Here is a 21,548-nt window from a genome sequence, read left to right as displayed (position 1 = left end):
GTTTTATAACATAAATCTGATAATCAATAAACAAATATTTCAAGATACAAATAATAGGAAGAGCACTGTAAAAGACACTGGATTTCTGTTACATAGTTTTCTTTAAAAAGAAAAAAATGTATACGTTTAGGCTGACCAGGTAGTAACAAAATTCCTCTATATTTGTATCCTCTTCTGCACTTTTTTCTTTGCATTTTGAAAACAGATCTATTAGTGTTTTTTTCTTTTAATAATAACAACAATGATGATAGCATTTATAAAATGCTTTAAGGTTTGCAAAGCACTTTATACTTTATCTCATTTGATCTTCCCCACAACCCTATTAGGTAAGTGCTATGATCAGTCTCCTTCCCCACCATGTGCTCCTGTTCTCCATCGCCTTGGCCCATCATGGACTAACACAAGGTAGAACCTCAGAATTTGGGGGCAGCATTTACTCAAATGGTCATCTTGCATTTTTTTATTTGAGAACAGCCAGGGGATACCCTTTGGCCATTCACTGCTGGGGATGCAAACCTATAACACTTTTGATGGTATGTGTTACAGCTGCCTTTTACTTTTAACATATAAAACAAAGAAATCAGAAGAACAAGCTAGAAAAGCAGTACAGCCAGGAAAGAGATACTGACAAATAGCTAGCTTCCCTTTGTCATCCTATTAGGTAAATAAGCTTACAAAATGGTGAGGCCAATAAAACATTTTTGGGGGTAAATTGGGCATCATGACAACATACAGTTTTCATAGGCAAAGGCTGTTGGGTAGCAATCTGGTAGCATGGGGAGAGGTCTGTTATAGCCTTTTTGGTGAGGCAATGGGGGTTAAGTGACTTGCCCAGGGTCACATAGCTACTAAGCGTCAAGTGTCTGAGGCCAGATTTGAACTCAGGTCCTCTTGAATCCAGGGATGGTGCTCTATCCACTGCGCCACCTAGCTAAACCCCTGTTATAGCCTTTTAAAAGTAAACTGGAGGGCAGAGACAGTCATTTTTGATTCCCATTTGCCAGGATAAAGAAGAAGGGTGACCATGGTCCCAATTAGCAGTTCATGATCCAAGCAGCCCCCACTTTCACCAATAGAATGTACTGAAGACAACATAAATGCATCACTTGGAGTCAGTATTCCCCTTGATTCTTTTTGCAAGAACAGGGCTCAGGCAGCAGCATGAAGAACCAGTCTAGGGAAGGGCCCAACAAGGCAGACCCCATAGGAACACTGCATGCTCTAATTATTGGCAGCAAAACTCAGGTTTCTATGGTTACAAAATGCTCTCCTCCCAATAGTCCTGTGAGGTAGCTAGTGCAAGTTGTGATGTTTACTCACCCTGACCCTTGATTACACCCTTCCCCATCAGCTCCTAGTCCATCCAGATCCTAGGCTGTGCCCTCCTGGTACCCCCTACCAGGGAGGAATCTCCCTCACCTTGAGTAGAACTCACCTTACTGGTGAATGGATGTGTTGAAAGAGAGACAGAGACAGAGAGCAGAGACATGCAGAGACGTGGCGGGAGGGGGGGGGGAGGAATGGGAGAAGCAAAGGCCAGATGGGGAGAGAGGAAGAGAGACACAGAGAGAGAGGGAGAAAGAGCGCGATAGAAAAGAGGGGAGGAGGAGGGAGAGAGACAGAGAGGGGAAAGGGGGCAGAGAAAGAGAGGAGGAGGGGGAGAGAGATGGAGGGGAGAGGAAGAGACAAATATAGAATGGAGATGGAAGAAGACAGAGGAGAGGGAAAAGAGGAGGGGAGAGGGAGGAAGAGAGGGAAGGAGAAAGGGAGGGACAAAGAAGGGGAGAGAGAGGAAGAGGCAGGGAGACAAAAACAGAGAAGTTCTCTGGGGCACACCAAGGAACCTTCTCCTTGAGAAACTAAACTAGGGGACAGATAATGCCTAGAGAGATAAGCTGAACCAAATCGGACTGAGCTGGCTTCAGATTCCTACCCTTCATTCTGGTCTCCCTTACCCTGGGGAGATAAGTTTGGGTGTGGCTGCAGCCTTTGTGTTCTGAAGAGGGATCCCCGTAGCCACCCCTCACCCAATTCCTCTAGTCACTACCAGCGGGGGATGGTCCTCCCTCACTAAAGGAACTTTCCACAGTCAAATGGTGACCCCTCTCCCCATCAGTCTTCTATAAAAGTACCTTCCAGTCTCCTGTTCCAGGAGATTTCGTACCTCTGAGCCATGTGCTTTGTGCCTATCTTCCCATGAGAAGTCTAAGGATTTCTTTCATGGTTTCCCTCCCCCCACCCTTCCCTTCCCTTGCTCCTAAATAAACTACCACCTTATTCTAACTACTTTTTATGTGCAAGAGGGTGTAATTCTTTAAAGAGGAATTCCTAAGAACCCCAACCCCTACCCTAACCCGTACCCCATTTCCCCCCATTACAAGGAGAAAAGAGGGGGAGAGTGAGGAAGAGGAGAAAGAGAGAGGAAGGAGGGGAGGGGAGATAAAAAGACAGAAAATGGGGAAAGAGGAAGAGAGACAGAAAGAACGAAGAGGGGGAAGAGGGAGAGAGAGAGGAAGAAAAGGGGAATAGAGGAAGAGAGACACAGAGAGAAAGAAGAGAGGAAGGAGGAGGGAGAGACAGACAGCAGGTTAAAGGGGGTAGAGAAAGTTCAGCAGCAAGAGATAGAAAGAGAAATTCCATTTAAAGCAACTGTAGACAATATAAAATACTTGGGAGTCTACCTGCCAAGACAAACCCAGGAACTCTATAAACACAATTACAAAACATTATTCACACAAAGAAAACCAGATCTAAATAATTGGAAAAATATCAATTGTTCATGGATAGGCCAAGCTAAATAAAAATGACAATTCTACTTACATTAATTTACTTATTCAGTGCCATACCAATCAGACTACCTAAAAATTATTTTATAGAGGTAGAAAAAATAGTAACAAAATTCATCTGGAAGAACAAAAGGTCAAGAATATCAAGGGAACTAATTAAAAAAATGCAAAGTGATGGAGGAGGCTAAAAGGGTTAATAAATAATCTATCAACTGTAGATAAAAGGGGTTAACAGATAACCTAAAACTTGAGTTATCAACAGTACTTAAAAAGGTACTAAAAAGATAAACTGAGGCTTGAGTCCTTATCAATAGTACCTAAAAGGGTTAACAGAGAGACTAAGGTTTGTGTTCTTATCAACAGTATAGTAACCTAGAGGGTTGGAGTCCCTATCAACCCTTACTATTCAACAGAGACAGTAACCAGGGACCACTGACCATTAATAGTCATTAATATTCCTAGATGACAGGATACTTAGAAACCAGATCTTAAGTAAATGCAGAGACCCTCTGGGTCTGCCAAGTTTAAGCATGTCTTTAGGAACACAGAAAAGGCCAAATGTGTCCTGAGGTTCACCTTATGATATGTAAAGCCCAAAAAGACATCTCCAAGGAAAAAGGTGCCTGCCTCAGGGGTTGTCTTAGGACCCCAGGAAGTTTAAATTAGCATAAGACCTCCCATGCATCTCCTTAAGGAGGAGACTAAGATAATGAGGAGATAACCTACTTTTTCCTCACTATAAATATTACCATTTCCATCTCCCAAATTGAGACACTTTTCTCCTTGGTGTCTCCCTGTGGTCAGCACAGTATTTTAATAAAACTTGGGAAACTGAGTCACTGAGTCTTGTAATTCTTTGGGATGCCTCATGATCAATTTGATTAATCAAATCCATCCCCACATCAAAAGTAGTCCAAGTTACTCAGCCTCCTTAGACCACAGCTCCTTTTGTAACTGGAGAGTTTTGGTCCCATCTACTCTGCAGCTGAGAAGATAGATGGTGACCCTTAGCCATAAATCTTTATCTTGCTTAACATACAGACTTGTCTATGCAAAGGCCAATCCCATTTTGCAAGGTTTACAATCTCTAAAGACAAATAACCGAATGGACCTACCCTGAATGAAAGCCTTCTCTTTAGAGATAATGGTGACAAAGTCATCTCTTACCAAAAACCCAGAAACAAGACCAAAGAGTGGTCATCAGCCCAGTTACCCCCTCTACCCAACTCGCCCTCTCACTGCTGCCTCACTGAAGGGAAGGTAAAGCGGGACACTAGACCCCTGATTCCACGCCCCAGGGACACTGAGTCTGAGACTGCCCAGGGCAAAGTTGCCTTCCCTGGTCACCCTCCCTGCTCCTTATCTCATCCTACACCAGAGCCCCAAATCTTCCATTATGTCCCCAGGACCCCTGACTATTGTTAACAAACTGCCCTTTTTATCAGACATTCGTTGCACGCCCCCCTTTCCATTTCCTTTCCACCCCCATGTTTTCTGCCCCACCCCTCAGGATAGAAGCTATTTGAGAGGAGGGAAAACAGGTTCAGTTTTGGCTTTGTACCCTTTGTATCCAGCAGCCCTAGTGCTTAATAAATGCTCGCTGACTGATGACATACAAAGGAGAAAACCTCAGCCCAAGGAGGTCAGGTGACTTACCTGTGAGCACACAACTAAGCTCTGAAGCTGGGATGCAGACAGACCACCTAGGCACCTCAAATGCAGAAGGGCAGCGTCAGGTGAGGTGATGACAGGAAAAGGCAGCAGGCAAATATCTAGGCCAAAAGAAAGCCAAGCATGAGGGATAGGCAAGAAGAAGTTGTCCCAGACAGTGATCTAAGGGGAGAGGCAGTCGGCACTGGGGACTCTGCCTTAGAGGTGGGGGTGACCGAGTAGGTGAGCACAGAGCATGGACAGGAAGCAACAGCTTGAGCTTCTGGGAGCTGATAAGGGAAAGGGGTACATGCAGGTGTGTCCCATCCTGGAAAGTCCTCTCCCCTCCCTTCTCCTTGCCACCTGAAGGCCCTGTAACAGGGCTGCGAGGACCAGAGAAGTGTCAGTGCCTACCTACAGTGACTAGTTGGGAACAGCTCTGGGAGATCTCAGCCACCCCACATTTCTTCCTGTACTGGAGAAGCCACTATAACTTGGTCCCTCCCTATCTTACTGGGTAAATGAAAGGAGACTTGGGTTTTCTTTTCCTTGGGCTGGGGAACGCAGCTTTGCCCATGTGCACTGGAGAGGCCCAGAAGGCCTTCCTCATTACCAGGTATTGTCCAAGTCTGAGGAGTACAAAGACAAACATGCTCCCAGGCAGTTCTTGCCCTCCAGGAGAAGAGGAAGCAAGGATTTTGGACAGTGAGAGGCCAGAGCAGCTGGGGAATCACACAGGATGTGACCTTTGAGTTAAACAGCCACCAAAGGGGAGTTGGAGACCTCAGTTCCCCAGGGAGCTGCCATATGTTAGGACTGAACCCAGGCAAGGCTTAACAATTAAAGCTAGGTAAAGTGACTTGCTCAGGGGAGGGGAGGGAGTGGCCTTTACCTCACTTCAGGTATGCACACAAAAGCTAGATGAGCATATGTTGTGGAGGGGATTCTTGCTCAGGTACAGGCTGGCTTGGTTCAAATCCCAACCCTATTTCTTACTCAATCTAAGCGCCAGATGCATGAGGCCCAGTATAGTGGGAAAGAGCTCAAGGCCCTGGCTTGGAATCTATCATCAGCTACCACCTGAGCGTCGTCAGGTTAAGTCTCCTAACTTCTCTGGGTTTGGTTTCCTCACTCATAAAATATGTGGGTTGGACTTTTAAGTCAGGAGGTCTGAACCTTCTTTATGCCCTCTGCAATCTGGCGAAGCCTGTGGACCCTTTCTTTGGATTATATTTTAAAATGCATAAAATCAAAAAGCAAAGATTAATGAAAATGAAGCCATCGCTTTCCCCTATTCACATCCACGGACTCCTTGTAACATAGTCAGAGACCCCTTGGTACTCCTCGGACCCATGGTTCAGGATCCTTTCTCAAAGTTCCCACCTAGCTCCAACCCTATCTTCTCTCAGGCCTCTAAAAGGTGGGGACTGATCTATCATGTCTCTAAGGCCCCTTCCAGATCAGACTCTCATAACCCCAGAATCCTTTCAAGGAATCAATCTCATGGGGCTATTTCAGACATTAGCTAGGAGCTGAAAATCTGCTTGCAAGCAATTTTCCAGGTCACCCCTGAAGTTTTCCGTATTGATGTGTTTCTCCTGTGAATCCTTCTTTGCTAGATGGCAGACACTGTGATGGGCACTGGGGAAAACGGGATGCCGAAAGCATCTTCAAGATGTCCTAAGAGCAGAGCAACAATCCCCATGTGTGACTGCTTTGACTTTACTAACTTCAGTTACATTTGCTGTGGACACATGTCTCCTTGCTACACAGACATTTGCCATTTTCTCAAAGAGAATGATAGATGTAGCCTAGCCAAGCTAGCTATTGCCTCTCAAGGTTCTAGAAGAGTTGCAGTGTTTCTTCTCTACTGCTATCAGCTTGAGACTCCAGGAGCAGTATTGGCTCCTCCCACCATTAGGGACCTGTGACCTAGCACTTCAGCTCCATTCAACAACTTAATATCAACTGGCTTTTACAAAGGGCTATCTACTTCAAAGACAGAGCAAGAACATTCATACAAGCATTCTCCCCTCAACCATGTCAGAGACATATTCTTCCCTACCCTACTGAGGTCTCTGAGGCAGTAAGCTCAAAACTTAGCTCAATTCTTTATGTAGCATTGGTAACACCAAGTTCTTGTCTACATGTGGCATGACTGCCTGGGCTGGGGTTCTAAAGGTCACTCCTAAAGATTGTTCCTTGCTCCTTTGGGCCTTAATGTTGGGCTGGCTGCAAAACCTAACCTAGATTCCAACTCATGGATCCCTCACCCTCTTGACCTTCGAAAGTCACAAGGTCAAAGACTCCACTCCCTTCTCCTAGAATAGAAAATGGACACAAAGGTCAAGGATTGAGGCTTCTTTTAGGAGTTATGTGGCTTTAAAGGAGAGGGTGTCCAAAGAGCTTTCTCTTTACTGCATAGTCTCTACCCAAATGATGGAAAGAAAAAAAGTCTCTGAGATCCCCCAAGAGCAACTAAAGCAAAAGGGGCAGTGGCTAATGCTGAATACCTCGAAAATCCTACAGAAAGCCTCCCCTTCAACACAGTTAGCCAAATGGAACCACTTATGGAATATTTATACATGCCCCATGGGGTCCCCAAGGCATTTCCCTTGCACATGGTCCCAATTCTCCCAAAAGCAGGCTCCCTAGCATCCTCCAGATGGAAAGTTCGCATGGAACGTGAGCATGCATGCATGAGACCTCCATCCCTTCTGGAATATAAAGAAAGGCTGGTGTTTCACAGTCCATGTCTATGATCTGTTTGGGGAGCACATAATTACTCCATGCGGCCCATCAGAAAGAAACAGCAAAGAAGGTTCTCCCTCTTAGCATTTGACAAAGAAATAAATGACTTTCCAGTATGAGTCCTGACTATATCATTAATTGTTATAACATTCCAATTTTAACATGCCATCATGAGTAAACCTGAATATATCACGTTCAGTGTTTGAATGCCTCCCATCGCTGTAATCTTGAATGAAGCAAGGCAATGTGGGAAATGGTCAGTAAGTAGATTGGCTTCGGGAAGCTTTGGAGGGAGAGGGGGATGGAAGAATTACATCAATGAAAAGAAAATGATAAAGAAATATTAAGACAACCAAGAATGAGAGATTTAACATGCTTCAGACGCTGACTTGACTCTTCTTTTCAAGTGAACACAACATTGAAAAGCAATACAGCATAATTAATGTTAGAGTCCCCTATCAAGGGCTGTTAGATTATAGTTTATTATGTCATAATAAGGCCACAATTTTTTATAAGGCTATAGCTTAGGAATGCCAGAGTCATAAAAAGTTTATAGAAATTACAGCTCTTTTATGTTGCTAATTCGGCCACTGGTGCTTAATTTTATGCAAATGCTTATTTTGCCATTATGCATTACAAATATGGCCACTGTGACTAAAGCACAAGCCAAAGCAAGGAGTGATCTCTCTGGATCCAATATGTAGGTAAGGAAATCTTTGACAAGGAGAACTGTCTGGCTCAGCAATCCTTCCAAAACAATCATTTGAAGCACATTAGGAATATGATCTGTTTGAGAATCTCATCCATCTAAGAACAATCATGAGAAGCCTAATCTCCTAATTAAAAAAATGAAGGGGCTATGAGCCTTTGAGAAGTAAAGCGTTTATGAAAATACTCAGAGGTCCACAGTTGGGGTTAAATAAATTTTCTGTGTATTCATCACGAAATAAAACGCATTTCTGTAGTATGGAAGCCAGGGAGGAATTCCATGGGAAAAAATCTAAGGAGCTTAACAAGAAGCCTTTCAAAGGTTTGATCCCATTTGCCTCCCATACCTGATTCTAAGGATCCTTCAAGGATTTTGAATTTGGGAACCTCCTGTGTTAGGAATCTAAAGCCTTTCATAACCACCTTATTATTATACATTCCTTTCCTTCCTCATACACTATTTGTTGTTGAGTTGTTTCAGTCATGTCTGACTCTCCATGACCCCATATGGGGTTTTCTTGGCAGAGATACTAGGGTGGTTGGCCATTTCCTTCTTGAGCTCATTTTACAGATAAGGAAACTGAGGCAAATAAGATTAAGTTATTTGCCCAGGGTTACACAGCTATTAAGTGTCTGAGCCTGGTTTTGAACTCAGGTCCTCCTACCTCTAAGGCTGGCATGCTATCCACTATGCTATCCTATAGTATAGTCGAGCCCATTCCCATTCTTAACTTCTCTGCTACATTTGACACTGTTTATCCCCTCCTTCTGGAAATCTCTGTGCTTTCAAGACAATGATCTCTCCTGGGCCTCAATCACTAGATGACCATGGTGGTGGCAGTGGTGATGATAATAACAACCTACATTTATATTGACTTTTAGGGTTTGCTTTACACACATTACTTCATTTGGTCCTTAAAAGAATCCTCTGAGGTAAATGCTAGAACTAATATTAACCTCATTTTAGAGATGAGGAAACTGAGTCTCTGAGCAGTAAAGTAACTTACCAACCATCACATAGCTAGTGTATGAGTTGGGAAATGAGCCCACGTCTTTGTGACTGCCCCTCCAGCTCTTTATCCACTACTGCAGATCCTGCCATGCAATCACGGGACCGAAAGCTCTAACCAGGTTCTCATCTCTCCTTTCTCTAGAATTCTCTCAAGAATCTACAGTGCCTCCCTATTGCGTCTACAATAAAATAAAGCTCCTCTGCCTCAAATTTAATGCTTTTTTCCCCATTTGTTGACTGCAAAGGGTCAAAGTCCAGGGACATTCGGCCCAGGGATACTGATATGCCCAAGACTCTTGCACCAATGAAACCATCTCTAAGTATGAATGCAATTATTCCTAGATTGAAATAAATGATTTTGTCAAATTTCACAGAATCACAAACCCTCCCAGTTGGCAGGGACTTCAGTGGCCATCTGGTCCAGCCTGAAATCAGAATCTTCTTTATAACATATGTCCCAAACCATTATCTAAATACCTAAAGTGAGGGAGGACCTACCACTTCCTAGGGCACTTTATAATTGCTATAACTGTGGGGAGGTTTTTTCCCCCTTACCTAATTCCTATAGTTGCCCCTTTGTAACTTATATCCATGGCTCTAAGTTCTTCTCAGCATAAGTCTAATCCTTCATGTGACAGTCCTTCAAATACTTGAATACAGGCATCATACCTGCTCACCCCACCCGACCTGCACCATAGCTTCAATTTTTCAGTTCCTTTAGCTAATCCTCGTGTCTGTGGCTTTGTCTCCTTCTGGTTGTCCTTTTCTTGATTGGCAAGGACCTTCCTAATAACACCAGAATTGAACACAATAGTCCAAATACAGTACAAGCCAATGATAAGAAATCCCACTTCTCCAGCACTTTAGGCTTTATGAAGCATTTTCTTTCCATTAACCCTCTTGGCTGGTAGTGCGAATGTTAACTCCATGTCACATATATGAACCTGAGGCTCAGAGATGTTGCACAGCTATCAAGTGGCAGAGAAAAGGTTTGAACCCATGCCCTTAGGACTCCAAACTCTAAAGACACACTATACCACCCTATTTAAATGCATTTGTTTTAGGATTTAATTTTTATTCACATCCTTGTATCACCCATAGTGGCCAACTCTGAAATAGACTTCTTAAAGTAAATGCCATATTATGAAAGTCACTGTGCCACATATGACATAGTGAACTTTGGCATGGAGGTTCCAATGGATTCCTGAAGGCCTTGCCTTTGGGTACAACCTCAAGTCAGACACCGCTGACCAAGCTGGAGAGGCTTCCTGAATGGCACCAGGAGAAGAATAAACACCCCTTCTCTGACAACCAACCTTGCTAACTCTGGAGATGCCCATCACCAGATGGGCTGTAGAGGGAGGTTCGTTTTGGCCACAGCAACTTTCAAAGGCCATCCATTAAGTGATCAAGGAGCCATGATCTGCAGCACTGAAGGGAATACTCCATCACCACTTTATGGCCACCTGATTTACTGAAGCATAATGAAAATAACATGTTGTCTATTTTGGTTCATGAGATCCAAAGTCCATTTGCTTGAGTTTGCACTACTCTGACTCTCAAAGTAACTTGCACTCATTTGTTCATTTGCATTACAAATGGTAAAATCCCTTTAAAACAATCAATTTTTAAATGAATTCTTAAAGATGTCAAATCTTTCATTTCTTGATGCTGAAGTATGACAGGTAATAAAGATTTCACTATAAACCCTTTTACTAGTAGCCATAAAGTCAAATTTCTGCTTTTGAGATTAACTAAAAAACAAATCATTAAACTGCTTTAGTGTGTTAAAAATTCCATCCTTTTGGGACCACTGATTACAGCTCTGTGCTATGATTTGCTTCCTTTTCGTGTGTTCCATTGTGCTAAATGCCAATGTAGTTTTCTCCTTTATGATCTACTAATTGTTCTAAGTTGAACTGTGGATTTTATTTAAATGAAAATTAATAATTATAAATGATAATTATGACTAAAGTTTCTTATTCCCCTTAACTCTATCTAATGTGACAGTTATACTGTCAGTTTCTATTATCTATGACTATATATGTCATTTACATACACACCTGTCACTTTCTACCAAAGACACATTCTGATGTGAAGTTCTATTAATATGGTTATATCATAATCATAGGTTGTAACCATCTCTTAGTACTTAGTTTAAAAAAATACTAATCTCTCAAAAACACTCCTCTAGAAAAATAGTTCATGAATTTGCACTAAGATACTGGGAAAAAATTGGATTACCTGTGTGCGTGCTGCAAATATTCATGTGCAGAAGGTGGTTGATAACTTACTGTCATCAATGGATCTGTGATCTCACCGGAATGAGCACTCCCTTCACAAGTATAGATGGAACCCCATCCATACCTTCTCATACTGTCTCAATTCTGGTTCATATCCTTCCTCCTCAGAGAATCAACTGACTCACACCCACCATACATCTTCCCATTGCCCTTTGTGTCACCATCCATTTTTATCATGCTAAGACTGTGGTGTCCTGTGATTCCCCGCTCCCAATGTATCTAGGAGACTCTTCATGGTAAAAGGATGGCGTCTGCATCAGGCCATTGGGATTATTCAAAGTGATGCATAATTTCCCCAATCAACATACATTCTACTTGGTGGTGGGAGGTGGTGGTTGTTTTTTCTTGTGGAGAATGGTAAGCCATTCCCTCTTCAATCTCACTGAGAACTGATGTCATTAGCATAGTGTCCTAGTAACCAAGAGCATTTGAATTACTGCACAAGTATGGGGAAATAGCTCTTCAGTTTAGATTTCTAACATTATTTCCAACAAGAACAAATGCCTTTGACAAGCTTTCATCTCCCCATTAATGCCTTGATAGACATTGATAATCCCAAGATAATGGAACAAAAGTGTTTCTATAATCACATCTATCAAAGAATCTTTTAGGATATTAACATATACATGAGACGTACCTTCTTGGAGTCTTTAAGGCTGTATTTCATTCTATCAAGTCAAACACTCTGTTGCAATCAATAAACAAAAAATACCATGTGGGCTCTTGTCATTTTTAAGCAAAATCAATTATGTTACTATATAGATGCAGTTTGCTACCTCTCTGCTTCTTAGATTTTCAAGGATACTTTCTATATGTGCAAAGTCTTTTCTCATAAAAATTTGGTGACACATGCTCTGAAGCAACTATCCCAACTCTCACTTGCTCTGATGAGTTGGGTTACAGGAGAACAGGATCTTCTCAGAGTAGACACAAGGGTAGCCCTCAGGGGACTGGGGGAGAGTGGGCCTTTCTAATTCCGTATAGTTCTTTTCTTATTTTATTGTTTTTTGGGGGTTTTTTTGCAGGCAATGGGGGTTAAGTGACTTGCCCAGGGTCACACATCTAGTAAGTGTCAAGTGTCTGAGGCCGGATTTGAACTCAGGTACTCCTGAATCCAGGGCCGGTGCTTTAACCACTATGCCATCTAGCTGCCCCTCATATAGTTCTTTTCTTATCTAAACCCTTATCTGTGTCCTTCCCATCATGATTACTGACTAAAAAACATTTAGTGAGTCTGACTTTTACAAAGGGATCTACTGAAGTAGCATAACTAACACAAAACATCCCCCCAAAAGTTTGTGAAATGCTCTCCCTGAATACATATAGTACTATATGTACTTATAGAGTCCAGGGGAAAGTGGGATCAATCTTAGAGAACACACGTGACAGAAGCATAACTTACAGCTCTTAGTTGCCGGAAGTCCCTTTCTCCCCTTTACAAGGTGCTCAAGAAGTTCCTGTTGAGCACCAACATCCAACCTTTCCTGGGCTCCCAAAGCAGAGGATGATGCTAGGATGCTGTTGGGAAAGCGAGAAGCCCCAAATCTTATGGACCCTTTGAAACTTGTAAAGTCATCCTCCAGCTAAGAGGGGATTGGGTGGGGGAGGAGACCAAGGCTAAAGCCAAAGTGGTCTCTTAATTTGCCCCACCTGGCCCCAGGCAACTTGTTCCAGGGAATTTAAATGCTTTCTTCTCACTTTCCTCTTAGTGGAGATTTACTAGTGTATTGGTATACAATTGGACAGGGGGGCTTGATTTAAGTAAATCCATCAGATTACCCCACCAAAACTGCTATGCTCTGGTACTTGAGGTAAGAATGTGTCTGGATTGAATTTTATTTTATAGAAGACCCACAGTGCATGACCAAGTCTCCTCAGCCAATCCAAACATTCCTCCCATGCACTATCGATCTAGTTATGCCAATGCCTCACCATGTATTTGGAAGTAATCTACACAGAAGTGATCATTGAAACCACCAGAGCTTAAAAATCACCATGGGAGAGAAGCAGGGAAGAGGGCATACAACAGAGCCCCGGGGGCATGTACCCTTAGGGCTTAAAAGAATATCAAAAGTAAAAGAGGGTCCAGTGGTATGGAGATTGAGGGGGAAAATGTCTCATCACTATGTTCTTGATCTTTAACTATCAAGTCCACAATAGCCAACTCTAACATACACACAAAGTGAAGAAAGACAGAAAGAAAAGTCTTTCCAACGTGCCTAATACTGGCCATTCCATTCTTCCATCCAATCCAAATTTCTGACACTTTTTTTTTTGGTGAGGCAACTGGGGTTAAGTGACTTGCCCAGGGTCACACAGCTAGTAAGTGTCAAGTGTCTGAGGCCGGATTTGAACTCAGGTCCTCCTGAATCCACGGCCGGTGCTTTATCCACTGCACCACCTAGCTGCCCCTCTGATACTTTTTTTAAAACAACAAACCTACTTCAAACTGCACCTCTTCTCGCAACGCCTCCCTCCTCCTCTTCTAGGAGCTCTAATCTTGAACCAACAGTGGTGGAAAAATCTAAAAAACAAACAGAGGCAAATAAGCAAATTTCGTGCTTTTTAGAGATGCTGTGGTAGTCATAGAGAAGTGTTTACGTGAACCCTTCAAATCCTACCAGTAATAATATTTTCTTTTCATTTTCCTTTCTGGGTCTAAAACTCTAAAAAGTTTCAAAAGGATTTCTGTTTTTTTAATTCCTTTATTAACAAGCTTCTGTTCAGTGAAATAAGTCCTTCATACTGTTCTCTCAAGTTCCCCTAGCCACAGTTTCCATTGTTTTCTTTTTAAATAAGATTTATTGATGCTTTGTGGGCCATTCTTTTTTTAAATTATGAAAGTATTTTACTATTTTCCAGTTACATGTAGAGATAGTTTTCACCATTTGGGGTTTTCTATTATGTTTTTAACAGTTTTTATAAGATTTCTAGTTTCAAATTCCCCCCCCCCTCAAGACAGCAAGTAATTTGACAAAGGTTACATATGTACAATAACATTAAGCATATTTCTGCATTAGTCAAGTTATAAGAGAAGAATCAGAGCAAAAAGGGAAAAGCTCAAAAAAGAAAAACAACAGCACCAAAAAGAAAAGAAATAGTTTGGTTCAATATGCATCCATATTCCACAGTTCTTTTTTTTTCTGGATTTGGAGAGCCTTTTCCATCATGAGTCCTTTGGAACCATCTTGTACCATTGCATTACTGAGAAGAATCAAATCTATCACAATTGATCAACACAATGTTGATGATACTGTGTACAATGTTCTCCTGGTTCTGCTTATCTCACTCAGCATCAGTTCATATGGTCTTCGTGACCGTATTTGGGGGTTTTCTTCGCAAAGATATTGGAATGGTTTTCCATTTCTTTCTACAATTCATTTTATAGATGAGGAACTGAGGCAAACAGGACTTGCCTAGGATCCCACACCTAATAAGTGTCTGAGGCCAGATTTGAACTCTGATCTTCCTGACTCCAGGCCCTGTGTTTTATCCACTGCAGCACCACCTAGCTGCCCTTATTAAACACTCATGTACCAGGGACCGTGCTGTGTTGGTAAATACAAAGATAATAGGGAAAGAATCCCTAGCCTTCAAGGACCTTACTTTCTAATAAGGGAGATGTACACTTATAAGCACATGCAGAAGCTATATAAAATGGCCTCTACACAGTCCTTCTCTAATTTGAGGGTTAGGTTTCATCACTGGGGTGTAGGTTTAGGGTCAAATGCTGTTAGCAGAGCACAAGAACTGGAGAGTTTTTGCCAAGTTGGAAAGGCTTCTAGCAAGGCACCTGTAACAGAGCCGCTATTAGCTACTCCCAAGAGGCTGGCCATGCTGGTGATCATTCTTTTTCTGGTCATGACAATCTCTGAAACAAAGAAATACTTAAAAGGTCCTCAGTCCTGTGCAGTGCCCTTCTGCTTCTCCACTGCTGGTGAAAGAATGGCAGAAAACAGGACAGACGGTGTGAAGAATCACAGTTTTAGACCGTTCTCTAAATGTGAGATACTGGTCCAATGACTAAAGAATGGGCATATGCCTGGAAGAAATAAATCATATCAATCTTGGCATTCCTGATATAAATAAAAACAGAAGAAATTTGCAGCTAAATGGAAGGACAGCTCACTGGTACTCTAAAAATGAAAAAAATGAAAAAAACCCGACAGGAGTTTGTAGAGTGAGTTGTATTGCAAACTGAAGTTATTGTTGAGGCAGATGTCATGTCTGAGTCTGCTGCCTGAGGATAAGCAGACCACTGATTTGTCAAAGCCAAAAGCAGAATTAGTTCAAAACAGGAATAAAAACTAACGATAAGAAAAATATATGGTATGCCAGTAAAACTCTAACCTGTATTACTTAAGTGATTGAAAAATAAAAACAAAAATGACATACACTGACTAAAATCATTTCATAAGTTTAACCAGTGTAGATTAATTGCAAAAATAAGCACCTTAGTCAGCAAACATCTTACTTCCTTTCCAGAGAGATGGCTACCAATGATTACCCAGAGCAACACTTGGTTAAAACAAAAGGTTGAAAATGAAGGACTACAAACAGAAGAAAAATGTAAAAGAGTGGCAGATGACATTTCAACAAGCTGTTTTCTCAATCGAGAAGAGTGGAACCACCGTGCTTTGACCATCACAATCCCTGAGGTGCATATGGAGGAAACAGAAAGAGGACAAAAGCAAAGAAGGCAGGTAAAGAATAGGATTGGAGCAGGTAGAGATAGAGGAACGAACACAATCGAGTGGGTATTGAGGGATTGATAGACATGCTCTCTAGCGGGGAGGGGGAAGATACAAAAGATATGGGAAATATCTGCAGAAATGTCTGCTGAGGGAATATCAATGAATATCGATCTAGGGGCCTAGTCTCCTAGTCATTTTATTCAGAGTGAGGACCTCCTAGAGGATGGTCTTAGAAGAGAACAAGCAAGCTTTCATAAGCGTGAGAAAACTGAGGGGATTAGAATACCAAGTGGTTAAGTGTGGGAATTGAATGAACTACACTGACTCCATCTTGTGACTCACTTCTGGACCTAGCTCAGTTCTCTTTCTATTCAATTATGGGTCTAGTCCAAATTCTGTCTTGTGAGAAAAGTTTATTCAATTCTGGGAATTGGGAGAAAACCTTGATGCATTCTTTGAACCTAGCCCCGAGTGGCTAGGAAACTGGACCACCTCTCCTGCTGCTTGGAGACCCTTAACCAAGGACCTTGGTTATGCTGAGCAGAAACCTAATGAGACCCAAAGACTGATGCAACCCATACGTCTTATTGGAAAACTGATCAATTAACGATTGTTTCCATCTTCCTTTGAGTATTTACAGGCACTTGGGGGTAGTAGGAAAGTTCTTTTTCTGAATTCAGAGAATTGTACCTGTTTGTTCTCCCCCTCCCAACTGGGAAAGTCCCTAATCTTTCCTACAATTAAAAATCAGATTACTGTTTCTTTTTAATTAATTGGTCTTGATTGTTTTTAATGTATAAAAGTCCATCTCTCCTGCATCCAAGGTCCAGCCCCTAAGCTGAGGAAATTCGGTTTCACTTTGTTAGGCAATTGGCATGCATTGCTTAATAAATCGATATGCTCAGGGGGCAGCTAGGTGGCGCAGTGGATAAAGCACTGGCCCGGGGTTCAGGAGGACCTGAGTTCAAATTCTACCTCAGACACTTGACACTTACCAGCTGTGTGACCCTGGGCAAGTCACTCAACCCTCATTGTCTCATAAAAATAAAATAAATCGATATGCTCAGAAGACCAAACTTTTGTTTCCTCGGTTATTTCATCCTTCACCCACCACAAAAGATATTCAAAAATGAACCAAACCTTTACCAGTTCACAGTTAACTGAAATAAGTTGAGAATATACAACCCCATTGTGCTAATTATTTTTAATCACAAAAATGCATTTGATTTTGTACCAGGGTGGTTCCCATACATACATACATCAAGATGATTCATTCAATATTCCTTGGAAGATGTGACAATACAAACTGTATCAAGGAACTGAAGGCCAAGTTTTCTGCAAGCAGAAAAATGTCTCCAGCATATGGCTGCATGAGTTTCTGGGAGACAGAGTTTTGGATAGACAGTGCTGTTTCCTCTTGACAGAGAAGAAGCTATTTTTGTTTTGTTTTGTTTTGTTTGCAGGGCAATGGGGGTTAAGTGACTTGCCCAGGGTCACACAGCTAGTAAGTGTCAAGTGTCTGAGGCTGGATTTGAACCCAGATACTCCTGAATCCAGGGCCGGTGCTTTATCCACTGCACCACCTAGCCGCCCCCGAAGAAGCTATTTTTTATTTTTCTATGTACTATATTTATTATTCAATGATATTTGCTTTTTTCCCCAGTTTTTTAAAACATTTTTATTTAAAGTTTTAAGTTCCAAATTCTATCCTTCCCTCCCTCCTCTCTCCCCTCCCTGAGACAGTAAGCAATCAGACATAGGTTATACATATGCAATTATGTAAAACATTTCCATATTGGTCATTTTGTACAAGGAGAGGCTATTTGAAAGAAGTATGTGTGCACTAGGATAGCTGGCTGGAAAAAGACTCAGAGTACATAACTCATTTGGGACTTACATGAGTCAAAGAGAGGGGATGGCATGAAGTGGGGTGGGTAGAGGGGAGGCAAAGTGGCTACCACAACCAGTATTGCCAGTATATAGGATGTTGTGGGAAGATGATGCCATGTTAGGACTGAGAAGGTCTCAAATCCTTCAAAACAACGGAGTACTACTCAAAAAATATACTATGGGGCAGCTAGGTGGCACAGCAGATAGAGCACCGGCCCTGGAGTCAGGAGTACCTGAGTTCAAATCCGGCCTCAGACACTTAACACTTACTAGCTGTGTGATCCTGGGTAAGTCACTTAACCCCAATTGCCTCACTAAAAAAACAAAAACAAAAAATATACTAGAAGGAACAATGATAAAGAAAATCAGCTATAAATTTCTTCATCCAGATTAGAACTACTAAAAACATACTTAGAATCCTGCAGAATCACAGAACAGGGTAATCACAAGCTCCATTAGGTAGAAAGGGTAGAGAAATAGAGGGGTCTAGAGCAGTGTGTCCAGCAGGGGCAATACAAGGAGCCCACTCACATCTGTAGCAATAGACAAGGCTTAACCAGCACCTTGATCAGGGAAAAAAAGAGGCCTAATTCAGGACAGGGCAGACTACCACCGAAACCCATTAGTAAGTGACCTAAAGGCCCAATACACACTGGACAAGCACCCAGTGTAAGACAATGCATGGACTTTTATCCCCCTCTATCCTCATCAAACATTCAAAAAAGAATTCATTTCAACATTATAGAAGCTATTTGTAAAAATAGAGAAAAAGGAGACCCTTCTAAACTTTCTATGATACAAAAATGATCTTGATGCTTAAACCAAGGAGAGACAAAGTGCTGAAAGAAAATTGAACATTGATGTAAAAATATTAAACAAAATATTAAAAAAATAGGCTGACTACATGAACACATTAAAAAGACACTATGACCAGGTTAGACATTATGACCAGGAGTGAAGGGTTATAGTTCAATATAAGAAAAACCATAAAAATAATAAGAGTATATTTTTTAAAAAAAAGAAGAATGATGATTATATCAATAGATGCTGAAAAGGCTTTTGAAAGAAATACAACATAAGGACAGCTACGTGGCCGGGTGGACAGAGCACCAGCCCTGGAGTCAGAAGGACCTGAATTCAAATCTGATCTCAGCCACTTACTAGGTGTATGACCCTGGGCAAGTCACAACTCTGAATGCTTCCAAAAAGAAAAAAGAAAAGAAAAAATCCAGCACAAATTCATATTGACATCAAAGTAAAGTATATAAATAAATATTTTAACAGTCTACCAAAATTGGAGAATTTTGGATTCAATGTAGAAAGGTTGGAGTACTTTCCAAAAATATCAAGGATACCCATTATCACCACTAGAAATGCTAGCTAAAGCTATAAGGCAAGGAAAAATTGCTAAGTGGAAAAGAAACAATTGATTTTTGAATATCAAACAATGGTCAATCCTGAGCAGAGGTGTCAAACATACAAGCTGACTACAACACTCCCGGGTGCCACCTGAACCAAATTAAGATATAATTAATATGTTTAACAAAATAAATATACAGTAGACCATGTATAACATTAATATGTGGTTTTCTAAGTCAATATGTGGCCCATAGGGAGCCATTTGTATATTTTAGTGGCCCCATTTTAATTTCAGTTGAACACCACTAAGCTAGAGAACCATAAAAAGTCAACTACGATTCATTTGAACAATTATTTTAGCAAAGTTGCAGAATGTAAATAAATCTACATAAGTCCTCAGCATTTCTATGTATTAACAAAACCCAGTAAAAATAAAGAGTATTATTTAGAATAACTACAGAATATGTAAAAGACTTGAGTGTCTATCTACCAAGACCAATATGAGAACTATATGAATGCAACTACAAAACATTCTTTGCTGAAATACAGACCTAAATAATTGGACAAATATTCATTGGTGATGGTTAAGTCATAAAAATGATAATCCTATCTAAATAAATTTCCTTATTTGGTGACAGAACCATCAAACTACCCAAGGATTACTAAAAAGATTATACCTAGAAAACATAATGATGAATAATAAAATATAATAATGAAATTCATCTGGAGAAATAAAAGGTAAAAAATCTCAAGGGAAATAACGGGGGAAGGGATGAAAAAGCACTTACTAGATCTAAAAATATACTACAAAGCAGTAATTATCAAAAAAGTCTGGTGCTGGTTAAAGATACAGAGGTTGATCAATGGAAAATAATACATATATGACATACAGAACCAAATGAACACAGTTCAGAACAGTTTTCAATGTACCCCATATATCCCTAGCTACCATAATCAAGATACAAAAAATTGGACAAAAACTTCTGAGAAAACTAGAAAGCATTCTGGAAGAAATTAGGTGTAGACCAACATCTCAAAACATACACCAAGACAATCTTCAAATTGAAATATGACTTAGACATAAAGGGCGGTATCATAAGTAAATTAGAGAAGGGAAGAAATGAATTTACAAATGCATGGATAGCGGAAGAGTTCATGACCAAACAAGGGATAGATAGGATCACAGAAGATAAAAAGGACAATTCATTTGAACAAAACCAATGCAGTTCCAATTAGAAGAAAAATACATTCAAATTTATAGTTAAATGGTCAAAGGAGATGAACGGGCAGATTTCAAAGGAAGAAATGCAAGCTAACAACAAATGTGAAAAAAAATGCTTCTAATCGCTAGAAATTAGAGAAATGCAAATCAAAACATTTCTGAGATTCTACCTCACACTCATCAGATTGACAAAGATGACCAAAAAAGGAGGGGGAGGGGCAAGGATAATGACAACTGTTGGAGAGGCTATGGGAAAACAGGAACACCAATATAAAGTTAGTAGAGCTGTGAAATGGTCCAGTCATTCTAGAAATCCATTTGGAACTATGCCTAAAATGGCACTTAACCATGCATGCCCTTTGACCCACTGATACCTACCTGGCCTATTCTCCAAGGAAACCAAATAGAGAACAGGACTGTCCAGGTGGATATTCCTCCTATGGTGCAATGCAACTGACAGTCTGAGGATTTAAACAAACAAGAGTCCTATTACTAAAAATACATTTCAATAACCCCAGGTAGAAGCAGTTCTCAAGGCAAATAAAGAGCAGTCCAGACAATAAAAACAAATAAAAGTCACAGGTAAGAAGGCTAAAAAGCAGTCAGTAGTGATGTTGCAGGCAGGCTCAGGAGTTTTTTGCCAAAATTCTAAAACCTGCTTTTTTCATTTTTGCCCTAGCAGCTGGGTCATGTAACTGCCCCAGATCTGCACTATAAACTTCCTTGCTTACAATAGTCCCAGCCAATGCTGAGAGGAAAGAGGGTTCAACTCATGCCTTCCAAGTTCCACCAGCTTCCTGGCCCATAACAGTCACTAAATTGTGTATATAGTCTTTGATGCAGCAATACTACTACCTGACCCCAAGGAGATTAAAAGAGGAAAGGATACTCTATGGTCAAAAATATTTACAGCAGTTCTTTTTGCAGTAGTCAACTACTGGAAACTGTTTGGGGGATCTATCAATTGGAGAAATGCTGAAGAAATTATGGTAATTGAATGAAATCTGATATTATTGTGCCATTAAAAATGATTGTTTCAGAGAAACCTGTGAAGATTTGTATGAGCTGATATCAAGTGAAGTGAGAACCAGGAGAACAATGTATGTAATACAACAGAATATATACACTGGAAAGGCAAACAAGTTTGAAAGAACAAAAATATAAGATTAAGGA

At 40.9% G+C, this 21,548-nt stretch overlaps 1 protein-coding gene across 15 annotated transcripts in view; it reads right to left on the bottom strand.

Moving 5' to 3' along the window:
- The window catches only part of L1TD1 (LINE1 type transposase domain containing 1), a 60,009-nt gene that overhangs the window by 31,602 nt on the left and 6,859 nt on the right, over window positions 1–21,548 (bottom strand). For 3 of the 15 annotated variants that reach the window (XM_043974384.1, XM_043974383.1, XM_043974375.1), the window contains exons 2-7: window positions 20,754–20,836; window positions 13,654–13,734; window positions 12,613–12,728; window positions 11,848–11,895; window positions 7,368–7,470; window positions 4,443–4,558 (exon numbers count right to left, since the gene is read on the bottom strand). The gene's annotated coding sequence lies outside the window, so the exon portion shown is untranslated. Of the gene's footprint in view, window positions 1–4,442; window positions 4,559–7,367; window positions 7,471–11,847; window positions 11,896–12,612; window positions 12,729–13,649; window positions 13,735–20,753; window positions 20,837–21,548 lie in introns of all 15 variants that reach the window. The other 12 variants (XM_043974380.1, XM_043974378.1, XM_043974377.1 and 9 more) reach the window with 12 other exon arrangements.

This window comes from Dromiciops gliroides, chromosome X (genome assembly GCF_019393635.1).
Source record: "Dromiciops gliroides isolate mDroGli1 chromosome X, mDroGli1.pri, whole genome shotgun sequence".
NCBI lineage: Eukaryota > Metazoa > Chordata > Mammalia > Microbiotheria > Microbiotheriidae > Dromiciops > Dromiciops gliroides.
Note: the sequence above shows the minus strand (reverse complement) of the source record. Positions and strands in the feature narration are given on the sequence as shown.